Source organism: Moschus berezovskii, chromosome 12 (genome assembly GCF_049115385.1).
Source record: "Moschus berezovskii isolate FMDL1 chromosome 12, NW_MosBer_1.0, whole genome shotgun sequence".
NCBI lineage: Eukaryota > Metazoa > Chordata > Mammalia > Artiodactyla > Moschidae > Moschus > Moschus berezovskii.
This window is the reverse complement of record NC_142471.1, coordinates 54,726,725-54,751,586: the sequence shown is the minus strand read 5'-3', so window position 1 is coordinate 54,751,586 and position 24,862 is coordinate 54,726,725. Positions and strand designations below refer to the sequence as shown.

General features: G+C 41.4%; 1 protein-coding gene across 21 annotated transcripts in view; it reads left to right on the top strand.

The window, feature by feature from the left end:
* Positions 1 to 24,862, top strand: part of SGMS1 (sphingomyelin synthase 1) — a 336,904-nt gene that overhangs the window by 91,116 nt on the left and 220,926 nt on the right. For 14 of the 21 annotated variants that reach the window (XM_088842119.1, XM_088842120.1, XM_055425182.2 and 11 more), the window contains one exon: positions 12,948 to 13,036. The gene's annotated coding sequence lies outside the window, so the exon portion shown is untranslated. Of the gene's footprint in view, positions 1 to 4,722; positions 4,850 to 12,947; positions 13,037 to 24,431; positions 24,578 to 24,862 lie in introns of all 21 variants that reach the window. The other 7 variants (XM_088842121.1, XM_055425180.2, XM_055425164.2 and 4 more) reach the window with 2 other exon arrangements.

Here is a 24,862-nt window from a genome sequence, read left to right as displayed (position 1 = left end):
AAACGTGGAGTCTTAACCACTGGACCACCAGGGAAGTCCCCAGGAACCTCTTCCTAACAAATGTTTGACAATATTTCTTATGAATAGCCAGGGCACAAATAAAAAAGAGTGGACACTTAAAAAATGATATTTGTTGTTTTTAATGGTGAAAATGGTTCATTCAGCTGTGTCTGCATGCCTACCATGAGCTGGAAACGGTTCTAATTGCTATGATAAGCAAAAAAGAAAGGCACAAAAACATTATTTTGTCAACTTACATGGTATATTTTGCCTATTCCTTTTCTGTGTATACATATTGGTATGTTATCTTATATTTATACTTGTATACTTATATTTGTAACCTGTTTTCCTCATTTAATATTACATCTTAAGCATTTCTGCATGATTGTAATTTTTAATGATGGCATAGTATTCTGTTTTGTGGCTATTTCACAATTTCTTAAGCCATTTTCCTGTTGATCAATTAGAAATGTTTGAATTTTAGTAGCGAAAACAGGGATAAACATTGATGTATAAAAGCTGATACTCATTTCTAATTATTTTCTTAAGATAGGCTCAAACTGGAACTGCATCAAATGATATGAGCGTTTTTAAGGCCCTTGGTACACGATGCCAAATGCTTTCTTGTATGGGAGAAAGTATTCATTTCACTTTATCCTCATAGCATGTTTCTTTCTTTTTCCTTTTTTTTTTTTTTTAAGTGATGCCACATTAGAAAGCATTTTGGATGTTGGTCTTTCCTAGAAGGTCTTGTTTTGGGGACCAACTTCTGTGCGACACCTTCCCGCACAAGGTGTTTTCAGTCATCTTATTGGTGCTTTGGGGTTGCTAGTGGTAAAGAACCTGCCTTCCAATGCAGGAGACAGACATGGGTTTGATCCCTGAGTAGGGAAGAACCCCTGGAAGAGGGTATGGCAACCCACTCCAGTATTCATGCCTGGAGAATTCCATGGACAGAGGAGCCTGGTAGGCTATAGCCCACGGGGTTGCAGAGTCAGACATGACTGAAGTGACTTAGCATGAGCACCCACATTTAGTACTTTTAAACTTGATAGAAGGAAAAGGTATTTATTTTAACATTATCAGTGCCTCCCTGAGCACCTTCTTTGAAGTACACTTTAATACTGCTGCTGCTGCTAAGTCACTTCAGTCGTGTCCGACTCTGTGTGACCCCGTAGACGGAAGCCCACCAGGCTCCCCCGTCCTTGGGATTCTCCAGGCAAGAACACTGGAGTGGGTTGCCAGACTCATAGTAAAAATATAAGGAACCATGTAACACTGCTTCTTCATGTATTAGATAAGCCATTATTTAAAAAAAAGGTTCTGTTTCTCAGTACCTAGGGGGAAAGGTCCTTTTCTATTCTTCCTTTGATCAGAATTTTGTGGCCTGCCTCATTTCCCCTTTTGCTCTGGCTATTAGGACTGTAGAAATTTTACTGTTCAAGTACACCAGCAACATTATCTTGTAGTTGGAAAACCAGCTTCTTTTTTCACTTCATGACTTTATATTTGTGACTTCCAAGTACATATGTATCTTTTATTGAATGTTGTCCCAAATCTTTCTTGCAGATGGGTAGCATGTAAATAATTCAATAAAATGAACTGCTAATGATGAGGTGATGATTTTAGATAAAGAATTCATTTGGCTTGTATCTGTAAGATTTTTGGACAGAAAATTACATACAGTTTTAATTGGGTATAAGAAAGCTAGTAATTTGGGAGGAAACATTAGGGCCAGAAAATTCTGATACAGCTTTTATAAACACTCAAAATATATATGTATTTTAGCAACCAGTGTTATATTTGCAACCAGTATTATGGTATGGCTGATCATTAATTGAGAAACTTCTTATTTAACTAGTATATATTAATGTGCAGTCTTTCCTGGGGATGTGATGATGTTTGAGGAGCATGGTGACTGTTTAAAGTACTTAGTATATAAACAAACTGTGCTGCTTTTTTGCTTTAAAGAAGAATGAGGATTGGACAAGGAAATTGCAAAGGACTTTGGGAAAAGAAAGATCCTTCCTCATATGTGGGACTAAAACGCACAGCAGGCTTAGTCATGCCTTCCTCTGCACCCTTCTGCACTCAGCTCCCTTTGCCAAAAGCTCTAATTATATGGTATTGTAATTATTTGTTTACATTCTGTGACTCTATTAAAATCTAGTTGGCCCAGCCTTGTTCTTCATTGTGTCGGCTGTGACCAAGCACAGTTCTAGCTGTAAATTTTTAATGTATATGATTCATGTTTCTGAAATAGCAGGTTAGAAGGCACATTTTAGGTCAGTAAGTATCTCAAAATATTGGTGAATATTTTGAATAGTCAAGAGGAGTTGGGAGGCATTTTTTTGCCCCCAGTGTGTTCCTTCCAAAAAAAAAAAAATCATAAAATCTACTTTCCTGAAATCCCATATTTCTTTATTTTTTTAAATAATTTTTTTGATGTGGACCATTTTTAAAGTCTTTATTAAATCTGTTACAATGTTGTTTATGTTTTGGCTTTTTGGCCATGAGGTATGTGGGATCTTTGCTCTCGAATCAGGAATTGAGCCCTCACCCCGCATTGGAAGGTGAAGTCTTAACTCCTGGATCACCAGGGAAGTCCCAGTACCACATTTCTTAGAAGTATTCAGTTGCAAGCAGCATTTTGGCACTGAGGCCTGCTTGAATGGGCTAAGTGATCCTTCCTGGGCAGCCCTTCTCACTGATTCTCCCCTACATTTTTTTTTTTTTTTGGTGGCCTTGGAGTGGTTTGTGGGTTCTTTGTTCCCTGACTCTGAATTGAATCTGGTCCCTCAGCAGTGAAAGTTTGGAGTCCTAACCAGTGAACAGCCAGGGAATTCCCTCCCCTACAGTTTTATATTTTTCTGGGTGTGAACATCACCCATATTTATTGGAGTCCTGTGGTCTACCCATCCATGTATTGTGCTGAGGATACAGTGGTGACCAAAATGTGAACTCTGTGGTCAAAGATGGAGTTCATATTCTGGAAGTTTTAGAAGCAGGCTCGTCTTAGAATACATTCAGTGAACTTCCCTGCTGCCTTCAATTTTTTTGTTGTTGTGGATGAGTTGACACATGGAGAACCACAAATAAGTTTGCGAGTCACTGATTTGACTATTTGTGATAAGGATCCTCTGCTATAGACAAAATGAGAAAAGGATATTTAAACTCACCTTTTCCTTCTATATCCTCACCCCAAACACATACTTGGTGTGGTGCTGTCAGTGTTCATTTTCACAGTGTCCCTGCTCTGGAACCCAGTTTGTTCTTGTGTGGAAATCTGGTCGCTTTTGGAGAGCCATAAGTGTCATATCTGACCCTTTGTAACCCCATGGACTATACAGTCCATGGAATTCTCCAGGCCAGAATACTGAAGTGGGTAGCCTTTCCCTTCTCCAGGGGATCCTCCCAACCCAGGGAAGATCTCCCACATTGCAGGCAGATTCTTTACCCACTGAGCCACCAGGGAAGCCCAAGAATACTGGAGTGGATAGCCTATCCCTTCTCCAGGGGATATTCTGAACCCAGGAATTGAACCGGGGTCTCCTGTATTGCAGGGGGATTCTTTATCAGCTGAGCTACCAGGGAAGCTGTAGCAATTTGTAAATCCCCTCACTGATCTTGTTCCCAAGGGCCATGATGACTAAATTGGATGATAGAATGAGATCTGTGGTAGTTTGTCACTTTAATGGGAGATGTATCCTGACTTTGTAATGACTTGGAAGTCTTCCTTAAAGCACAGAACACATCTTGGGGATGGGAGCTGGATTGCATGGAATGTTTAAAATTCCAGTGGGTGCCAAAGAAATGCTCAGTGGAGGAAGTGCCTGATTCCAAAATTGCCAACCTGCTTGCCTCACTGGTGAGTCTTCTAATTTTTAGCAGCAGTCTCCACTGCTTATTGTGGAGCCCGTCATTCACCAGTAAGAGGCTTAGAATCCTCACCTGTAAAATTGGGATCATTTGTACTGAAGAATTTATTTACAGGGCAACAGTGGAGAAAGAGACATAGAGAATAGACTTATGGACGTGGGGAGAGGGGAGGAGAGGGTGAGATGTATGGAAAGAGTAACATGGAAACTTACATTACCTTATGTAAAATAGATGGCCAAAGGGAATATCACTGTATGGCTCAGGAACTCAAATAGGAGCTCTCTGTCAACCTAGAGGGGTGGGATGGGGAGGGCAATGGGAGGAAGTTTCAAAGGGGGGATATGTATACCTATGGCCAATCCATGTTGAGATTTGACAGAAAAACCACAAAATTCTGTAAAGCAGTTATCCTTCAATAATCAATTAATAATTGGGATTGTGTGATGAACCTCTGAGTGGTTTTGAAGACTGAGTAACATCTGTGAAGTGACTAAGAACAGAGTCTGCCCTTGGTACACACCAGCCTCTCTTATCCCTTAACATGGAAGACTTTTCTTATTTCCTAGCATTTAGAAACACAGGTTTATAGTATTTTTAAGTTACAGTAGTTCATATTTATTAATAATGAATCCACAGTATATTTCAGGTACCATAGATTGAATTCTTCTTGATTTATAAACTGCTATTATCTGGTTGTTGGGATTTTTCCATATGGCTTAGGACAGTGTTGAAGCAAATCTGCAATTATTTAATTAAAGAATATTATTATTTTACTTGTATAGTCCTCAGTACTCAGTATTAGAATGAAGTTCTCTATATAATTATATCATTTCCTCCTTACAGTGAAGATGCTGAAGCACACAGAAAGGTCAAGTAATTTGTTCAAGGCCAGATCGGAGGGTCTGAGCGCTCTTCTTTCCCTTTAGTATGTGTTAAATCACTGAGAAGCGGGTCCCTCGGAGTGGCAGACGTAAGTGCTTTGTGCGTGGCTTTCAGTCTGGGTTGGTATCATATGCCTGACCATGTCATTCCGTAGTTAGAAGGACTCATGCTCGGTGTTAGGTGTAGAGCTAGCACAGCTCACTCGTAAGCACTGCACTTTATTTATGTTCCTCCTGGGCCTTTCCTGTAGTCTGTCCTCACTCTCGTTCTTAGTGGCCTTGGAGGAAGCAGTATAGCTAGTGGTTAAGAGCCCAAGGCTCTGAAATTGGACAACCTGGAATTAAATCCGAGTTCTGTAAATCCGGGTTACAAGCCATGTCAGCTAGAGCAAGTTACTTATTTCTGTGTCTCAGATTCTCATCCGTAAATTGAAGGTAATAAATAGTATTTACTTTAAAGTGTTGTTGTGAGGATTACTAGAGTATACAACACACACAGGCTTCCCAGGTGTCTGGCTCAGTGATAAAGAATCCACCTGCCAAGCAGGAGATGCAGGTTCAGTCTCTGGGTTGGGAAGATCCCCTGGAGAAGGAACTGGCAACCCAACCCACTTCTTCCCTGGGAAATCCCATGGACAGAGAAGCCTGGTGGGCTATAGTCCATGGGATCGCAAAAGAGTCAGACACGATGTAGCCACTAAACGATAACACCACCACCACCACCACCACCACCACCACCACCACACACACACACACACACACACACACACTCACACACACACTCACACACACACACACTCACACACACACACACTCACACACACACACACACAGAGTACTTGAGGTGCTGCCCCAGTGTTCTACATGTGGTGGGCATTTCATTGACAAAATGGATGGATGTGGCTGGGTGGGATGGTTGAATGCATGACCAGTTCTTTTTTACCCTGAAGTGGTATTTGCCTCATTGAAATAAGGTCTCTGTTTAGTTTCTGATTCAAGATTGAATAATTAGAAGTTGACCCAGAAAAGTTAAAATTATTTGTCAATCATAAATAGTTATTAAGTGCTTTCTGTGGGGTGGGCACAGGCGAAATATTTTATAATTAACTTACAGAGCCTTTCAAGAGCCTTGTGAAACAGGTACCATCCCATTTTACAAATAGTAAGTTTCATGTTGCATTGTGTTGTGCATGCTTAGTTGTGTCTGACTCTTTGAGACCTTATTGGCTGTTGCCTGCCAGGCTCCTCTGTCCATGGGATTTTTCAGGCAAGAATACTGGAGTGGGTTGCCATTTCTTCCTCCAGGGGAACTTCCTGACCCAGGGATTGAACCTCTGTCTCTTGCACTGGCAGCTGGCTCCTTTACCACTGAGCCACTTGGGGAGCATTCATTTTTATCCCTGTAGTTAAGAGGTAGGACTTTGAATCAGGGGAAACTGTGAAGCCCACATCACCAACAGAGCTGTCATCTCAGCTCTGAGGTGTGTGACCTTTAGCCTGAGTTGAGAGTTGGACTGTAAAGAAAGCTGATCGCCAAAGAACTGATGCTTTTGAACTGTGGTGTTGGAGAAGACTCTTGAGAGGCCCTTGTACTGCAAGGAGATCCAACCAGTCCATTCTAAAGGAGACCAATCCTGGGTGTTCATTGGAGGGACTGATGCTGAGGCTGAAACTTCAATACTTTGGCCACCTCATGCAACGAGTTGACTCACTGGAAAAGACTCTGATGCTGGGAAAGGTTGGGGGCGGGAGGAGAAGGGGACGACCGAGAATGAGATGGCTGGATGGCATCACCGACTCTGTGGACATGAGTTTGAGTGAACTTCGGGAGTTGGTGATGGACAGGGAGGCCTGGCGTGCTGTGATTCATGGGGTCGCGGAGAGTCGGACACGACTGAGCGACTGAACTGAAAGCACTCATAGACAGTTGTATTATCTGTTATTATTATAGCTTCTCTGAGGCAGAATCATAAACACCAGCACTACTTGAGTACAAGTGTGAGAGCCCTGGATATTCGGTGTTTATCACATCATAGCAAGCATGTCATGGCTGTACAAACTACATATTCCTTTGTTGAAAATTCTGGCTCTGGGGAAAGTCTTCATATTGAAATAAAATTTTCGTACTTAAATTTAAAATTATTTTCTATATGATGTCTTTGGTGGAAATGGAAAAATGCTGTCCATGGTTCTCAGTAGTGCTTAAAATGAGTTCAGTGTGGTGTTGTCTTCATTTTCTCTTTCCTAGGTTAAATTCTCTCTTTGGGTTTCATACTTTTCATCCCTGTGGGTTTCATTTACCTTTGGTTCTTTTCTGGTTTTGTTTTCAGTTTTCCCCAGAAGTATTAAGAGCCCAGCATTAGTCACTCTGAGCCTGGCTGATATTTATTGTGACCTGAGGTAGTATATCCTCCTTCACAGTCAAAGTCTGCGAGGTGAAGATGCCGCTCCTGCATGAGGAGAAGACGCCTCCGCTGTGTGAGGCAATACACAGTACTGAAACACTGGTTGGAAAGATCCGCTGGAGAAGGAAATGGCAACCCATTCCAAAATTCTTGCCTGGAAAATTCCGTGGTCAGAGGAGCCTGATGGGCTAGAGTCCATGGGGTCATAAAGAGTCGGACACGACTAAGCGACTGAGCACACACACACAGTGTGCATATCCAGTATGGAAAACTGTGCTTGAGCAGTAGAAAGAGGTCATTCCACATTCTGCCTGGCGCACTGTATGGAAAGCTGTGTGTGTATATACGTGTGTGCAAACGTGTGTGTGTGTGTGCATGTGTATGTGCACGCATGCTGTTGGCACAAATCTGCTGGCTTGTACCGGGAAAGACCTATTCTCCATTTTCCTGAATGGCAAAATCCTCTTTGCTCACAGTATGTGAGATGAAAATATTATTCTTGTTGCCAATTTTCTTTTGATTAGCTTTGTATCTAGGGTGGCAAGTTTTCCTTTGGACTATTTTTTTTTCTGATTATTTTCTCACCAGTGGTTCGAATAGAAATGGAAGGATGCCAGGAAATGACTTATCTGAAAAGGAGTCTTCTCCCCACCCCTAAGTACATGCACGTAAACAGGAAGAAAAACGAATAGCAACTAACTTTTGATTCCTTGGCTAGATTATAGTGTTTTATTGTGCCACTTAGAAGAAGAGTTATGGAAATATATGTCAGAGTGATAGCCAGCTGGCTATCTGAAGTGAGTATCAGCTTTCTGGAAGCAGTAGAGACATTTTCCTGTCATTTTATTGCATTTTTTTAGAATTGCCTGACTGCTAGAGAGTGTTTCTCTTGCCACAGTTCTGCAATAAATGTAAACACATACATTTCTAAGAAACAGATTATTAGAGAGTTTCTTTGAAGTGTTTAAATAAAGAACATTTGTTATATGCTCCAAGCATTTGATTCTTAACTCTTCCCAATGGAGCTGCCTCATGCCTCTCAAGCATCACTTAGCACTGAAGGAATCTAGAGAAGTTGAGAGGCAACTGGTGCTGGACCTGCCATTCTCTGGTAAACTGGAGACCTGGATGACACACAAGGCACAGGACTGTCAGTCACAGGAACACAGCAGCCAGGACTTTGATCCTTGAGAGAAGAGTCACATGAAGTGAGACCCAAATTTGCCCTAGTTTTCTGCTGGAGCACACTCCCTGTTGTCTGCATTCCCTGGTCTGGGTACCAGGAGGGGAAGCCTATTACAGCCTGGTAGTCCCCAGAATTCAGGGCTGTTGAAGAGGCTGAAGTTTGTATGGCAGGCAGCCGGGGAGGAGGGAGCTATGAGAGGGGAACCCAGAAGCTGAGATGTGTATCCATACAAGTTGAGACCTAGCAGAGAGCAGCTTCTCCCGGGTGGGGAAGAGAATGGCCCTGGCAGGGGTCATGCAGTATGGAGAGAAATGGAGAGTTCTGGGTTAGCCAGGGTTGAGAGACTTCATTGAGCACCTTAACTGGTCCCTTGAGACACCAGAAAGACCATGTCTAGGGATTAAGGATCATGCATTAGGACAGGACATAACTCATAGACCCATCTTAACCAATTATAAAACCAAACCTGACAGAACTGAGAAGATCTGCCAGTGACTTAGCTGCCATCAGCTCCATTAACATGTTGTAGTAGCCGTGGTAGTGAAGTTCAGGCCAGGCAAGGATCACCAATGAATGCTAAATCTAAGGGGAAATTTGATGAAGGACAAGATGTTTGCATGGTCTGAAAGCATCTCCCCACAGGATTACTTATTATAAGGGAAAAAAAAATTTTTTTTCTGGGGAGAAATTGGATAGCACTTTGGCCCAGTGATCAAAATTTGTATTGCCAGGGAGGGGCACCTAGACTTCACATACTTTCAACTATGACACCAGGAGAAGAAAGCATCACCTCTGTAGTTTTTTGGCTGATAATGCATAAGGTGGATTGAATCATGAGGAAATGTCAGACAAGTCAAAATGGAAATGTTTTTGTTAATGTAAGAAAAGGAAAGTGAAAGTGAAAGTTGCTCAGTCGTGTCCGACTCTTTGAGACTCTATACAGTCCATGAAATTCGTCAAGTCAGAATACTAGAGTGGGTAGCCTTTCCCTTCTCCGGGGGATCTTCCCAACACATGGATCAAATCCAGGTCTTCTGCATGGCAGACAGATTCTTTACCAGCTGAGCCACCAGGGAAGCCCAAGAATACTGGAGTGGGTAGCCTATCCCTTCTCCAGGGGATCTTCCCGACCCAGGAATTGAACTGGGATCTCCTGCATTGCAGGTGGATTCTTTACCAACTGAGCTATCAGAGAAGGGGAGGACTATCTAGTTCCTTGGACAGCAAGGAGATCAAACCAGTCAACCCTAAAGGAAATCAACCCTGAATATTCGTTAGAAGGATTGCGGTCAAAGGTGAAGTTCCAGTATTGGCTACCTGATGTGAGAAGAGCCAACTCATTGCAAAAGACCCTGATGCTGGGAAAGATTAAAGCCAGGAGGAGAAGGGGGTGGCAGAGATAAGATGGTTGGATGGCATCATTGATTCAGTGGACATGAGTTTGAGCAAACTCTGGGAGATCATGAAGGACAGGGAGGCCTGGCATGCTGCAGTCCATGGGGTCACAAAAGAGTCAGACACAACTGAGTGACTGAACAACAACAAATATTCTTCTGAAGTGTCAGTATCATTAAAGATAAAAAAGAGCTCTATGTCTCAGATTCAGTTCAGTTCAGTTCAGTCGCTCAGTCGTGTCCGACTCTCTGCGACCCCATGAATCACAGCATGCCAGGCCTCCCTGTCCATCACCATTAATGGCAGCTAAATGCAGTATCTTACCCTGGACCAGATCCTGAATTGGAAGAAAAAGAAATGCTGTATAGCACATTATTGGGTTAACAAGATGATTGTCAATTAAAGTATTGTATCAAAATTAAATTTACTAAGATTGATATTGACATTATGGTTATATAAGAATATGCCTATTCATAAGAAATAAATTCTGAAGTATTTAGCACCATGATGTATGGAACTTTTTTTCCACATGGTACAGAAACAAAAAAATGTTGAGTGAATGTAGGTATCTATATATAGAGAGAGAGTGAATGATTCTGTGTGTTAAATGTTAATTGTAGTTGAATATTTGGGTAAAGAATACATGGCATTCTTGATATTATTATTATTCTACAACTTTTCTCTACACATGAAATTATTTCTAAAAAGAGAGAGAGAAAGAGAAACAAAGCCTAGCAATTCTATGATTTAAAGAGAAAAAGAAGGCATGTGGAAAAGATACATGTGTTTCTTAACTATCTTGTGAATTTTCCACCCTTTGGGTTGTCTCTGGTAAATAAACATTTAATTCTATGGCAGTGTCTGAGGCACTCAGCTGCTGCTGCTGCTGCTAAGTCGCTTCAGTTGTGTCCGACTCTGTGTGACCCCATAGATGGCAGCCCATCAGGCTCCTCTGTCCCTGGGATTCTCCAGGCAAGAACACTGGAGTGGGTTGCCATTTCCTTTTCCAGCGTGTCACTCAGCAGGCAAAGGCATTTCTATATCTATTGGCTAAGAAAGTATATGTAGTACAAGAAGAAATAATAGCGCTGTTTTTCAAATTGAAACCATCATATCATTTGGTGCCGTGGAAGAGACTGGACTGAGGAGTCATTCAGTTTGGTTCAGTCGCTCATTCGTGTCCAACTCTTTGCATCTCATGGACTGCAGCACGCCAGGCTTTCCTGTCCATCACCAACTCCCGGAGTTTACTCAAACTCATGTCCATTGAGTCAGTGATGCCATCCAAACATCTCATCCTCTGTCATCCCCTTTTCCTCCTGCCTTCAGTCTTTCCCAGCATCAGGATCTTTTCCAATGAGTCAGTTCTTTGCATCAGGTGGCCAAAGTATTAGAGTTTCAGCTTCAGCATCAGTCCTTCCAATGAATATTCAGGACTGATTTCCTTTAGGATGGACTGGTTGGATCTCCTTGCAGTCCAAGGGACTCTCAAGAGTCTTCTCCAGCACCACAATTCGAAAGCATCAATTCTTCAGTGCTCAGCTTTCTTTATAATCCAACTCTCACATCCATACATGACTCCTGGAAAAACCATAGCTTTGACTATATGGACCTTTGTTGGCAAAGTATGTCTCTGCTTTTTAATATGCTGTCTAGGTTGGTCACAACTTTTCTTCCAAGGAGCAAGCGTCTTTTAATTTCCTGGCTGCAATCACCATTTGCAGTGATTTTTGGACCCCCCCCAAAATAAAGTCTCTCACTCTTCCATTGTTTCCCCATCTATTTGCCGTGAAATGATGGGACCAGATGAATGCTGAGTTTCTGAGTGTTGAGTTTTAAGCCAACTTTTTCACTCTCCTCTTTCACTTTCATCAAGAGGCTCTTTAGTTCTTCTTTGCTTTCTGCCAAAAGGAGGTGTCATCTGCGTATCTGAGGTTATTGATATTTCTCCAGGCAATCTTGTTTCCAGCTTGTGCTTCATCCAACCCAGTGTTTCTCATGATGTACTCTGCATATAAGTTAAATAAGCAGAGTGACAATATACAGCCTTGATGTACTCCCTTCCTGGTTTGGAACAAGTTGGTTGTTCCATGTCCGGTTCTAACTGTTGCTTCCTGACCTGCATTCAGATTTCTCAGGAGGCAGGTCAGGTGGACTGGTATTCCTATCTCTTGAAGAATTTTCCACAGTTTGTTGTGATCCACACAGTCAAAGGCTTTGGTGTAGTCAATAAAGCAGAAAATTTTTTTCTGGAACTCTTTTGCTTTTTCATGATCCAGTGGATGTTGGCAATTTGATCTCTAGTTCCTCTGCCTTTTCTAAATCCAGCTTGAACATCTGGAAGTTCACGATTCACGTACTGTTGAAGCCTGGCTTGAAGAATTTTGAGCATTACTTTGCTAGTGTGTGAGATGAGTGCAACTGTGTGGTAGTTTGATCATGCCAAATTCTTCGGCGTTGCCTTTCTTTGGAATTGAAATGAAAACTGACCTATTGCAGTCCTGTGGCCACTGCTGGTTTTTCCAAATTTGCTGGCATATTGAGTGCAGCACTTTCACAGCATCATCTTTCAGGATTTGAAATAGCTCAACTGGAATTTCATCACCTCCACTAGCTCTGTTCGTAGTGATGCTTCCTAAGGCCCACTTGACTTTGCATTCCAGGGTGTCTGGCTCTAGGTGAGTGATCACACCATCGTGATTACCTGGGTAGTGAAGATCTTTTTTGTTTAGTTCTGTGTATTCTTGCCACCTCTTCTTAATTTCTTCTGCTTCTGTTACGTCCATACCATTTCTGCCCTTTATAGTGCCCATCTTTAAGGACTCAGAGTGTTCAAATTCCTATTCTGATGCTTGCCGGCTGAAGGGTCACTGGAAAGTTCCTTAACCTTGGGAAATTCAACCATTTTACAATAATATTTGCCTAGCCTCAATATCTTACAACTTCAATGAGAAAACCCATGTGAAAACTTTTTGTAAATAATAATAGCTTCTTCTACAAACATAAAATTACTATTAATAGTTTAGTTAAATATGAAAATTGCCTTGGACTAAGGTAAAAACTTTCGTTAATTCAGGTGGCCTTTCTTCATTTTAAATGTCAAGAGTGGATTATACAAGAGCGTTTTTTTTTTTTTTCCCCTTTGACCTTTTGGTTCTTTCTGGTTGCCTCGTTTCTAATTCCCTGCCTTTATTATTCTAGGCAAAGCTGCAGTGACCAAAGGAGTGGTGTAATTTCTGAATTTCAAGAACAGTGAAGTTGGAGATGGCAGAGAGCGTATAAAAGGACACGTAAGTCAGACTGAGTGTTTTATCTGTTCTCGAACATCTCATGGATCTAAAGTTTCTCCAGATCTCTCCTGCTTAGTTCTGCAGTGGTCTGTGAGGCTCTGATGGATGGAGGGATCTTTCAGGTCTTCAGCCCCAGATCAAAATCAGCTAAGGAAAGGCCAGGGTGGTTTGCGGGAGGAGGGAGAAAGGTTTGAAGAGTCCACTTTCCTCACTGGAGGCGGAAGGCAACATGGGCCAGGGTGGGAGAAACACATAAAACAAAGGTTCCTGGAAACAGTGTCTCTCTGAGTCATTGGAAGTGACAAAAGGGCCTTGCCAGATCAGAAAGCTTCAGGGAGGCCTGGGGGAGTCATTTCCTCTCATCAGAATTGCCTTGGGTTGCAACTCCTTATCCAGGAAGATTACATTTACCAGGTCTGCTCCTTCTCGAGTTGAAGAGTCTAGGCCAGTGCTTCTCAGACAGGAAATTAAGAATTTGCTCTAGAACTAAATGTGGAAACTTCTTTACTTCTTTTCAGAGAAAGTCTTTCTACCAAGTAAAAGTCAGTTGAAATAAACAGTATTCTTTGCAGTGGTAGTTGACTTCCATTCTGGTGCGTAATGTTACTTGAAGGAAATGGCAACCCACTCCAGTGTTCTTGCCTGGAGAATCCCAGGGATGGCGGAGCCTGGTGGGCTGCTGTCTATGGGGTCGCACAGAGTTGGACACGACTGAAGCGACTTAGCAGCAGCAGCTATCCAAACAAAAATTGCCTAGTTTTACTTGTTTTTAATCTTGATAAGAATAGCATATTGCATGTGATATTCTGCAGCTTTCATTTTTTCACTCAATTGTATTTTTAAGATTCACTTGTTGCATGTAATAGTAGTAAATTAATTTTTATTGTTAAAATTCTATTCCAAAAATCTATCGTAGTTTATCTGTTGCTCCATTTCCTTCTAACATTTGGTATTTTGTTGCCATTCTAATGAATATAAAATAGTATATCATTGTCTCAATTTACATTTTCTAACGAATGGCGAGATTGAGCGTTTTTTTTTTTTTAAGTATCCTTTGGAGAGCAGGGTTTATGACTTTAATGTAGAGAAATTTTTCAGTCTTGAAGTTTTGTTTCTTTTTTTTTTTTGGTTTTGTTTTTTGAAAATAGTCTAACAATCTCTCTTTCAATTATGTTGAGGTTTCATTGCTCATCTTCATTCTTTTTGATTGAAGTTTTTGTTGATTTTTTTCCTCACATATTATATCCTTACATGTTTACTTGGGTTCTTTTTTCTAGTTCTTCCATTGAATAGTTACTTCCTTGGAGGGTGGAATCGCTTTTAGAATAACTCCCAAGAACAGAGTCATAGTCTATTTTCAGCTAAAGTATCACTTTTCTTTTTACCCAGACTCCTAGATATGTGGATCTCTGACTGAAGATGCCCTTCTTCCACATGTGGAGTACAGGAAGTAGATATTTACTCCTGTGAATTAGAGGCATCATCTCTGTAGACTTCTGCAGACTATATTCTGCATCCTCCTAATGGCCATAGAAAGTAGCTTGAAGATTTTGGTCTCTAAAATGTTAAGTTGCCCTGTCCATCACCAACTCCCAGAGTCCACCCAAACCCATGTCCATCGAGTTGATGATGCCATCCAACCATCTCTGTCGTCCCCTTCTCCTCCTGTCCTCAATCTTTCCCAGGATCAGGGTCTTTTCCAATGAGTCAGCTCTTCACACCAGGTAGCCAAAGTATTGGAGTTTCAGTTTCCACATCCAGGACTGATCTCCTTTAGGATGGACTGGTTGGATCTCCATGCTGTCCAAGGGACTCTCAAGAGTCTTCTCCAACACCACAGTTCAAAAGCATCAATTCTTTGGCACTCAGCTTTCTTTCTAGTCCAACTCTCACATCCATACATGACCACTGGAAAAACCATAGCCTTGACTAGATGGACCTTTGTTGACAAAGTAATGTCTGTGCTTTTTAATATGCTATCTAGGTTGGTCATTACTTTCGTTCCAAGAAGAAAGTGTCTTTTAATTTCATGGCTGCAGTCACCATCTGCAGTGATTTTGGAGCCCAGAAAAACAAAGTCTGACACTGTTTCCACTGTTTCCTCATCTATCTGCCATGAAGTGATGGGACCCGATGCCATGATCTTAGTTTTCTGAATGTTGAGTTTTAAGCCAACTTTTTCACTCTCCTCTTTCACTTTCATCAAGAGGCTCTTTAGTTCTTCTTCACTTTCTGCCATAAGGGTGGTGTCATCTGCATATCTGAGGTTATTGATATTTAAGACCCCTTTGGATAGGGAGGCCTGGCGTGCTGTGATTCATGGGGTCGCGGAGAGTCGGACACAACTGAGCGACTGAACTGAACTGAACTGAACTGAATACTCTTTAAAAATGATTGAGGGCCCCAAAAGGCTTTGCTTATATGAGTTATAGCTAGCATTTTGCGGCAGGCAGAGAAATAGCCCCCCAAAGATGTCTACTTCCTAATCCCCAGAACTGATGCATATGTTACTTTACCTGGCAGAAGAGACTGCCAGTGTCATTACATTAAGGATCTCACAATGCAGAGATTATCCTGGATTAATCAGGAGAGCTTGGTGTGGTCAAGAGTCCTTATAAGAGGAAGACAGTGTGCAGATGGCCTCCAGAATTTGGAAGAGGCAAGGGACACATTCTCCTCTGGGTTCAGGAGGAGCTCAGCCCTGCCAACACCTCCGTTTAGCCCTGGAAGGCCTGTTTGTAGACCTCTGAAGTCCAGAACTATAATTTATGTCCTTTTAAGCTACCCATTTATAGTTATTTGTTATAACAGCAATAGGAATCTAATGCAAATATTTTCTGTTAAAAATTAAAAGTGAGAAATTTCAAAAATTAATTTAGAAATAATAAACTCTTATAGGTTAGCATCAATTACTTTTTTGGGAAAGAACGCGGAGTTGGACACGACTGAAGTGACTTAGCAGCAGCAGCAGCAGCTATTTTTCAACTGTTAGTGAGACAACTACCACTGCTATACATTTTTATAAATCTGTTTTAATGTCTGGCTTAATAAAAAGTACCTGGATTCTCAAATAAGCTTCTGCATTCAATTTGTTGTGATATCACATGTCATGTAGCCTCTGAAAAACTCCCTGAATATACTCACAGAGAAAGAGCATTGAAAAGGCAAATACCATCTTAATATTATTATAAAAATAATTTTGGCCTCATGGATTACCTATAACGTAGGCCTCTTAGGAAGTACCCTACTTTGAGAACATCTGGGCTAGAACATAGCCACACTGCTATTCCTAGCTGCCAAGAGTCTGAGAATTGCAGTTCTATTCTAGATGCCAGCTTTTAAAAGTGAGGGTTTAGAAAGGGACATTAAAAGACATTGATTACTATATATCGAAGTTTGATATCCATGGTAGGTAGACAATTGCCAAAATGTTGGTTTCCCTTCTCCTTGTCTTCATATTAGCTAGGAAAAATGGGCATTCTGCTTAGACTACGTCCTTTAGAAATACCTATGATGGAACACAATGGCATGTAGGTGGAGTCATAAGTGCGCAGAATTGCATTTTTAGCATTTGTAGATTGATTATACTTCATATAATGAAGTTATATTTGTTTGGTGCTCACAGGCAGCTTTTGATGCCTTGTTTGGATCTTTTGAATTTAACAATGCACTTCCTTTCCTTGGGTAGGATTATAGTTGAACTTCAGCCTAGCTTTGATTCATAGTTGTCCTTTACGGGTTTGAAACTACAAGGGGAGTAACATTCCCTCTTGGTAATTTTATAGATAGTTCCTGCTTCTCCCTGTCGGTATTCTTTTGCTGAAGAATAACCCAGTTCCAGTTTCTGATGTGAAAGAGCAGTTAGGAATATTTGTGCAAAATAGCTTATAGTTTAAAATTAAAAATGCATGTAAATACAGTAAAAACAGTTTGGGGTTAAGTGGCATGATTTTGAACTTAATATAAAGCTTAATACTGATCTCATTAATTGATGATATGTGTTTAATGCATTTTTAGTGCTATTCTCATTTTTAAATGGATTATTATAATAGTTTTTGGTTGAATAAGGACTTGGAAGATATTTTAACATCCCGAATATGGTTAGTTCAACCTCTGAAGTGGGAGGATCCTTTGTATGTTTCACAGGATTGACTGCCTATTTCCTGACTAAACTGATTGGAAACAAGTTTTGATTTGGGATGGGGGTGGGGGAGGAGAAGAAGCAGAATTTAGAGGCTCAAGCACTTGGGGAAAATGTGTACCTGATGTTTCCTTGGGGAAAATGTGTACTGACTGGTGGGTACTGTGGACCCATAAAAAAAAAAATGCTGCCTGTTGTTTTAGTAAAGGATTTAGTAAGGACTGATGACACCACCCTTATGGCAGAAAGTGAAGAGGAACTCAAAAGCCTCTTGATGAAAGTGAAGGAGGAGAGTGAAAAGGTTGGCTTGAAGCTCAACATTCAGAAAACTAAGATCGTGGCATCTGGTCCCATCACTTCATGGGAAATAGATGGAAAAACAGTGGAAACAGTGTCAGACTTTATTTTTTTGGGCTCCAAAATCACTGCAGATGGTGATTGCAGCCATGAAATTAAAAGACGCTTGCTCCTTGGTAGGAAAGTTATGACCAACCTTGATAGTATATTAAAAAGCAGAGACATTTACTTTGCCAACCAAGGTCCGTCTAGTCAAGGCTATGGTTTTTCCCGTGGATGTGAGAGTTGGACTGTGAAGAAAGCTGATCACCGAAGAATTGATGCTTTTGAACTGTGGTGTTGGAGAAGACTCTTGAGAGTCCCTTGGACTGCAAGGAGATCCAACCAGTCCATTCTAAAGGAGATCAATCCTGGGTGTTCATTGGAAGGACTGATGCTAAAGCTGAAACTGCAATACTTTGGCCACCTCATGCGATGAGTTGACTCACTGGAAAAGACTCTGATGCTGGGAAAGGTTGGGGGCGGGAGGAGAAGGGGACGACGGAGAATGAGATGTCTGGATGGCATCACAGACTCTATGGACATGTGTTTGAGTGAACTCCGGGAGTTAGTGATGGACAGGGAGGCCTGGCGTGCTGTGATTCATGGGGTTGCAGAGAGTCGGACACGACTGAGCGACTGAACTGAACTGGACTGTTGTGGCCAAAAAGTCTTCAACCACTGCAGCAGCCACCTAGACCTTGTAGCCTGAGGGGAACTCAGGATGGAGAAAATCAGGCTGCTAGCTATCAAGCCATCAGCCACTTCAGCCACCTGGATGGTGCTCCCTGAGGGGGATTCAGGATGGAAAAACCCAGGATGGAGAATGGCCCTAGATAGCTAAGATGCTTATCAAAGGAACATCTTCAAGAAACCCAGACTCTTGCATCTTCCACATACATAAATTAGTCTGAGATGTCTGGATTTTGTGATTAACAGCAATCTTTTGATGTTTAACTAGATTTTTTTTTCCCTGTAGGAAAAATTCCTATATCTCCTGGCTCCTCCCTTATCTCTTAGAAAGAGTTTTTCAAAGCTATCCGCAAGACAGCAGTCCCTGGCTATAGTCCTTAGTAAGGTCTGCGAACAAACATAACTCTCCACTTTTGGGTTGTGCATTTTTTTCAATTGACAGTACTCTGAGGGCCAGAGGGTCACTGCAGTATCTGGTGACAGTTGTGAACTGGAGCTGGTCAGGGCAGTTTTACTTGCTTTGCTCTTTTCCCAGTAGCCCCTGAAAACTACCTAGTGATTGTCAGTTTCTGTCCTACCCTGTGGTGTACTGTGTTAGCAGGAGTTGGATTGAAACCTTAGTTAAAACAGAGAGAGTGGAAGCAGTTTTTTTTTTTATTTTTATTTTTTTTTATTTCTAAAAAAGAATTTTATTAAAAAAGCACAAATGCAAAGAAATGAACAGAGGAAAATTTATGCGTCGAACCTGGACTGGTCACTTATGATAATATACATGCTACAATTCCATTCTCTCCAATCATTCCACCTTCACCCTCTCTCACAGAGTCCCAAAGACTGTTCTAAATGCCTATGTCTCTTTTGCAGTCTCTTATACAGGGTTCAGGTTACCATTTTTCTAAATTCCATATATATGCGTTAATATACGGTATTGATGTTCTTCTTTCTGGCTTACTTCACTCTGTATAATTGGCTCCAATTTCATCCACCTCATTAAAACTGATTCAAATGCATTCTTTTTGATGGCTGAGAAATACTCCATTGTGTATATGTACCAAAGCTTTCTTATCCATTCATCTGCAGATGGACATCTAGGTTGCTTCCATGTCCTGGCTATTATAAACAGTGCTGCAATGAACATTGGAGTACATGTGTCTCTTTCAATTCTGGTTTCCTCGGTGTGTATGCCCAGGAGTGCGATCGCTGGATCATATGGCAGTTCTATTTCCAGTTTTCTGAGGAATCTCCACACTGTTCTCCATAGTGGCTGTACTAGTTTGCATTCCCACCAACAGTGTAAGAGGGTTCCCTTCTCTCCACACCCTCTCCAGCACTTATTGCATGTAGACTTTTGGAAGCAGTTTTTTTGTGACTCCAACTTGAGGTACCACAAACCTCCTGGTACTAAGCACCCTGGATCTGGGGTGCTGAAAGTTTTTAGCAACTAGCATCATAATGGTAGCACTTATTACACATATATGAGCATAACAGAAAAACTGTAAGTGAAACTGATAGGAAGGGTTGTCCCTATGTTAGTTTCTGAATACATTTCAGATCATCACCAGTGGTTCTCCAAGCAGGTCATCCCTGAGACTTGCTAGGTGTTTCAGGAGGCAGAAGTGAAGTTGCCTGTAGAACACTCCCCTCTTTAGGGAGTTTACAGTCACATCCATGGGGTGGCAGAGGTTAGGGTGCTGATTCAGCAAAAGTCTTAGTTAAAAGCCACGTGGTCATTCATTACAGCAGCTAGCGATTTTGAAAACATGGGCTGGAATATTTTTCTGATAGTTTAAGAACAAAACAATTGTTTTAAGATTGCAAAACAATGAGTGTTTTGATTTGGCAGTTCCTGCACTTACTAATCACTAAATGTAAACAATTTTTCTGTGCAAGAGGCTCCACTAGCCAAGAGCTGTGCCTTATTGTATTTTTTCATCAGCTCTTTAGCAAGCCTGGGCCCAGGAGGCATTTCAGGCTTGTAGCCAGCCCTCCCAGGCCTTCAAACACACTTTGTTGCTTCTTGCACAGAGGGCCCCAGGGTGTTTTGGAAGCCATGTGTGACTTTAAGGAAAGGATTAGAAAGAGGCAGAAGCATGTACTACAGACTAGCTGCTTTTGGGGATTTTTTTTTCTTCCACTCTCATTTCTGACTGATTTCCGGGCTGACTCCCACAGCAGCTGTTGCACGCACTTGCTCCTTTTTGAACTCCTAGCCTCCCCTAGCCCAGCCCATGGCAAATGCCCTCAGAATCGAAGTCCTGGAGGGACGTCTCTGGTGGTCCAGTGGTTAAGAATCTGCCTTCTGATGCAGGGGACTCGAGTTCGATCCCTGGTCAGGGAACTAAGATTCCATGTGCCCTGGGACAGTTAGGCCCCCACACCACAACTAGAGAGCCCGTGTGCTGCAGCAGAGGTCCCATGTGCCGCAGATAAGACCCGATGCAGCCAAACAAATAAAATGTTTTTTAAAAAAGAAAGAAATGTAGCCGTGGGGACAGAGTCTGCCTTCTGCCTTCCTCCTCTCTACCACAGTCTAGCTGCCATTTTCCTGGCAGGTGTCAAGCTGGGCTGGTCCTGAGCTTCATCGGGTACAGGCATGTCTTATTTCTTCCTCCCTCACACATCTCCCTTGTCCTGCCCTCCCCTCTGTCAGGCGTCCAAGCATCCTACTGTTACATTTAGCTACCCTGTTGTACGATTCTTGAAATGGGTCAACTGTCTGATGCCTCCAATGGTGTCTTTCACATTCAGACTCATTCATTCCCTCAAAGGTACACTTCACACATGATAATCTGATAGAGGTGCCTTGAATTTTCAGAAAACGTTTATTGACTACCTCCTGTGTACACAGCAGCTGTGTGCAGATGCCAGGAGATACAGAGACAAATCAGACTCTGTGCTGTTGGTGGAGAAGAGGAGAGAAATGTGGGAGCAAACAGTGAGAGCTGACTTCTAGTAAAAACACAGACTAGCTCTAGTGAGGACACAAGGGGAGAGGGAGCCACTTGGTCCTGGAAGGTGCGTAAGTATGGCCCCCGAGACAGGAGAAGAGGGTCATAGCATCCTTCAGCCAGATGCGGATGGGGCGTTCCTGTGACTCACCCCCTTCCCAGTGGGATTCCACTGTGACTAGTCTAGAGCAGGGCGACACCTCTATAACGAAAGGATCTCTAACGGTGGATTCAGCTCACTGCGGCAGAGGGTCGGAAAGGAATTTGGGAGTCTGCAGCTGTCCCTAAAGTAACAACATGGGTAGGCTTTGACCTAAGAAGGTGAACAGTCCTTGGTACAGTTTCTCAGTGCTGGAGGACTTCCTTATATTCTTCTGCTTTAAGAATTTGTTGGTCCCATACTCACTGTTTAATGGCCCTGATACTGAGAGGCTGTGTTTTTGTGGGAAGGCCTCATAAATACTGAGTTTCAGGATAAGCGTAGAGTACAAAGACCTCCCAGTCCAAACCAGATCATGTTTTACTTCTCATTCATGGATAGTACCTGCCCCAGTTTGTAACTACCCTTAAGTTCTTTTAGAGATGAGAACTGTTGGTTTCCTTTTCAACCTTATGTCCATATTCCCTCCACTGGGCTTGGCATATAATAAGGAAAGAATGAACAGGGCAGACACCCAGCCTGAAAAGTGAACAGAAAAGTCAATGGTGGGGTTTGCACAGTGAAGCCTGAGAATAGGTAATTGACTTTTTTTTTTTTTTCCCATTTTTTTCAAATTGAAGTGTGGTTGATATACACAGGTGTACAACATAATGATTCACAATTTGTAAAGGTTATACTCCATTTATAGTTATTATAAAAGCAGTGGCTATCTTCCCTTTGTTGTGCAGTATGTCCTTGTTGCTTATTTTCTACCTTAGACTTCGTGCCTCTTAATCCCCTTCGTATCTTGCGCTCTCCCTATCTTCGCTCTTCCCACTGGGGACCACTAGTTTGTTCTGTATATCTGTGAGTCTGTTTCTTTTTCTTTAAAATTTTGGATAACAGAGTTCTAATTTGGTCAAGGAAAAAGGGCAGAAGAAAGTCATCATTTACTGAAGTCCCTTCCAGCAGATGATGTTTACAGAACCAAAAATGTCTTTTCAAAATAGAATGTGCTTAATGGAGCAGATATATATTCTGATTATGGTAGTGCTTATATGAATCTATACATGTGATGAAATACTATAGAACTGCACACAAAAGAAAGGGGCAGGAATTGAACATGTCAAAGCGAATGAAATCTTAACAGGATCTGTATTTTGGTAAACAGTATTGTACCAATGTCAAGTTCTTGCTTTTAATACTTTTATTGTGGTTATGTAAAATAAGAGGTGCATATATGGGAGCTCTCCACTATTTTTGTAACTTCTGTATGAGTCTCAAAGTATTTTGGGAATTCGCTGGTGGCTCAGTGGTTAAGACTCTGTGCTTTCACTGTTGAAGGCGAGGGTTCAATCCCTGGTTGGGGAACTAACCACAAGCCATGTATCACGGCCAAAAAAAAGTTATTTAAAGGCAAATAAAAATAGATATTACCAAGTCCTGGCAAAGATACAGAACAACTTGAACTCTCTTGCATTGCTAGTGGGAATGTAAAATGGTACAGCCACTTTGGAAAACATGTGGGTTATTATTATTATTTTTTTTTTACAAAGTTAAATATATACTTACCATGCAAGACAGCAATTTCACTCCTAGATACTTACCCCAGAGAAATAATCTCTGTTCACACAAAAACCTGTAGGCTAATATTTGCAACAGTGTTATTTATTTTTTTAGATTGGCTGCTTTCAGGAACTTAATTCCCTGACCAGGGATTGAACCCAGGCCCTCAGCAGTGAAAGATCAGAGTTGTAACCACTGGACCACCAGGGAGCTCCCAATAGCTTTATTTCTAATTGCCCATAACTTGAAAAGACTCACATGTCCTTCAACAAGAGAGTGGATAAGCAAACTGGGCACCAATGGAATATTACTCAGTACTAACAAAGAACGAACACAACTAACTGGATGAATCTCAAATGCATTATGTTATGTGAAAGAAGCCACACTCAAAAACATACGTTCTGTTCAGGATTCCATTTATATGACATTCTGGAAAAGGCAAAAGTATAGAGTTAGAAAAAAGACCAATGGTTTCTTGGGGCTGGGAACTGGGGAGAAGCTTGACTTACAAAGGGTATAGGGAACTTTTACCTGTATCTTAACTGTGGTGATTATGACATGACTATATGTTTTGGTTGAAACTTATGGCACTGTTACCTAAAAAGGATGGATAACTGCATGTAAAGTATATCCCAATAAATCTGACTTTAAGTTGAAAGCACCACCAACAACAAAAGTGAGTAATTAATGATGTTCTTTAGCTTAAATAGTCATGAAGAGTTCAGTGTCTGTCACTTGCCCATGATTGGATAAAGATTTGTGAAGTCATTGATTACAATGATGTCTTGTCCAAACACCAAAGTGTAGCCTCTTTAGTACTTTGGCCTCTAACTGAGCAATGGAAATAACTATGACTGTAGAGATGAATGTCTAACATTTTTAAACAGAATGCTTTGGGAGATTAAAACAAAAGCTTTTGACTCTTGCTTTAGCAGATGCAGTCTTTAGTGTGTAAATATTTAATCAATTGTCGCTCTATCTCCTTTCCTGGCTTCTTTGTCATTAGAACAGAAATTAATGGAGTAGACCTATATACATTTTTAGATTGCTTTAAATCTCAGCTATAACAACTGAGCTGTGATTTCCGCCCCCCCCGCCCCCCCGGAATGGATGATACAATATTGTATTGGGAAAAACCCAAGTTTCAATTTGGATGGGAAGAAGGAAGGCTTATTCTATCACTATAGCCAGTATAATTTAAATATAACTTGCAATTGTTGATAGCAGGAATTAGAAGATTCAGACTGAAAATTCAGTGGAGCTCTGAAGCAGTATCTCTTGATAACCACCATCTTCTGTAAATCGAAGTCAAAATTTGATTTTGAAGGAAGATTTAACTCTTAACTCTTTGCTTGATTTGTGGGGTTGAAGGATATAACTTCTCCCTTTATGGAACAGATAGATGGATAATGAATGTGAGATTGCAGCAGTCTTTTCCCAGTAGAAGACTCCTTGTTAATTTAAAACCAGGGCTTACTAGGTTGGTTTGGATTTAATGCAATCCAGTATTTCAGCAGAGCAAACACTTAATCATTAACCACTTGTAATGCCTATTATGTTCGGTTTGCACAGCCAAATAAGCCGCAAGCCCTGTTTTCAAGGAGTTCACCATCCAGCGTGGTTACCTGAGCTGTGTGCAACCCCCTTAAGTGCAGCTGCAGGAGAGACCCCCTAAGGAGGAAGCTCTGACCTGGGATGCGTCGCTTCAGTTGGGCCTTGTAAGTAGACTTTTGTTTGGTCCTGAAAGAGAGCACTCAGTTTTTCAGGCAGAATGAGCCAAGTGCCATATGAAAGCTTTTGTGATCAGGGAATCATAACACTGAGGCAGGGTAAAGAATTTCTTCTCTTCTTTCCCAACTAAATAAGAGTTAAAGTCATAATATAAAAATTCAGACTAGAATATAGATAGATATAAATACTAGAAAGAATATATAAAATTATACTAGAAATATTGGAATACTAGAAGGATATGAAATTGTAAGTAAATTACCCCTTTTACTCCT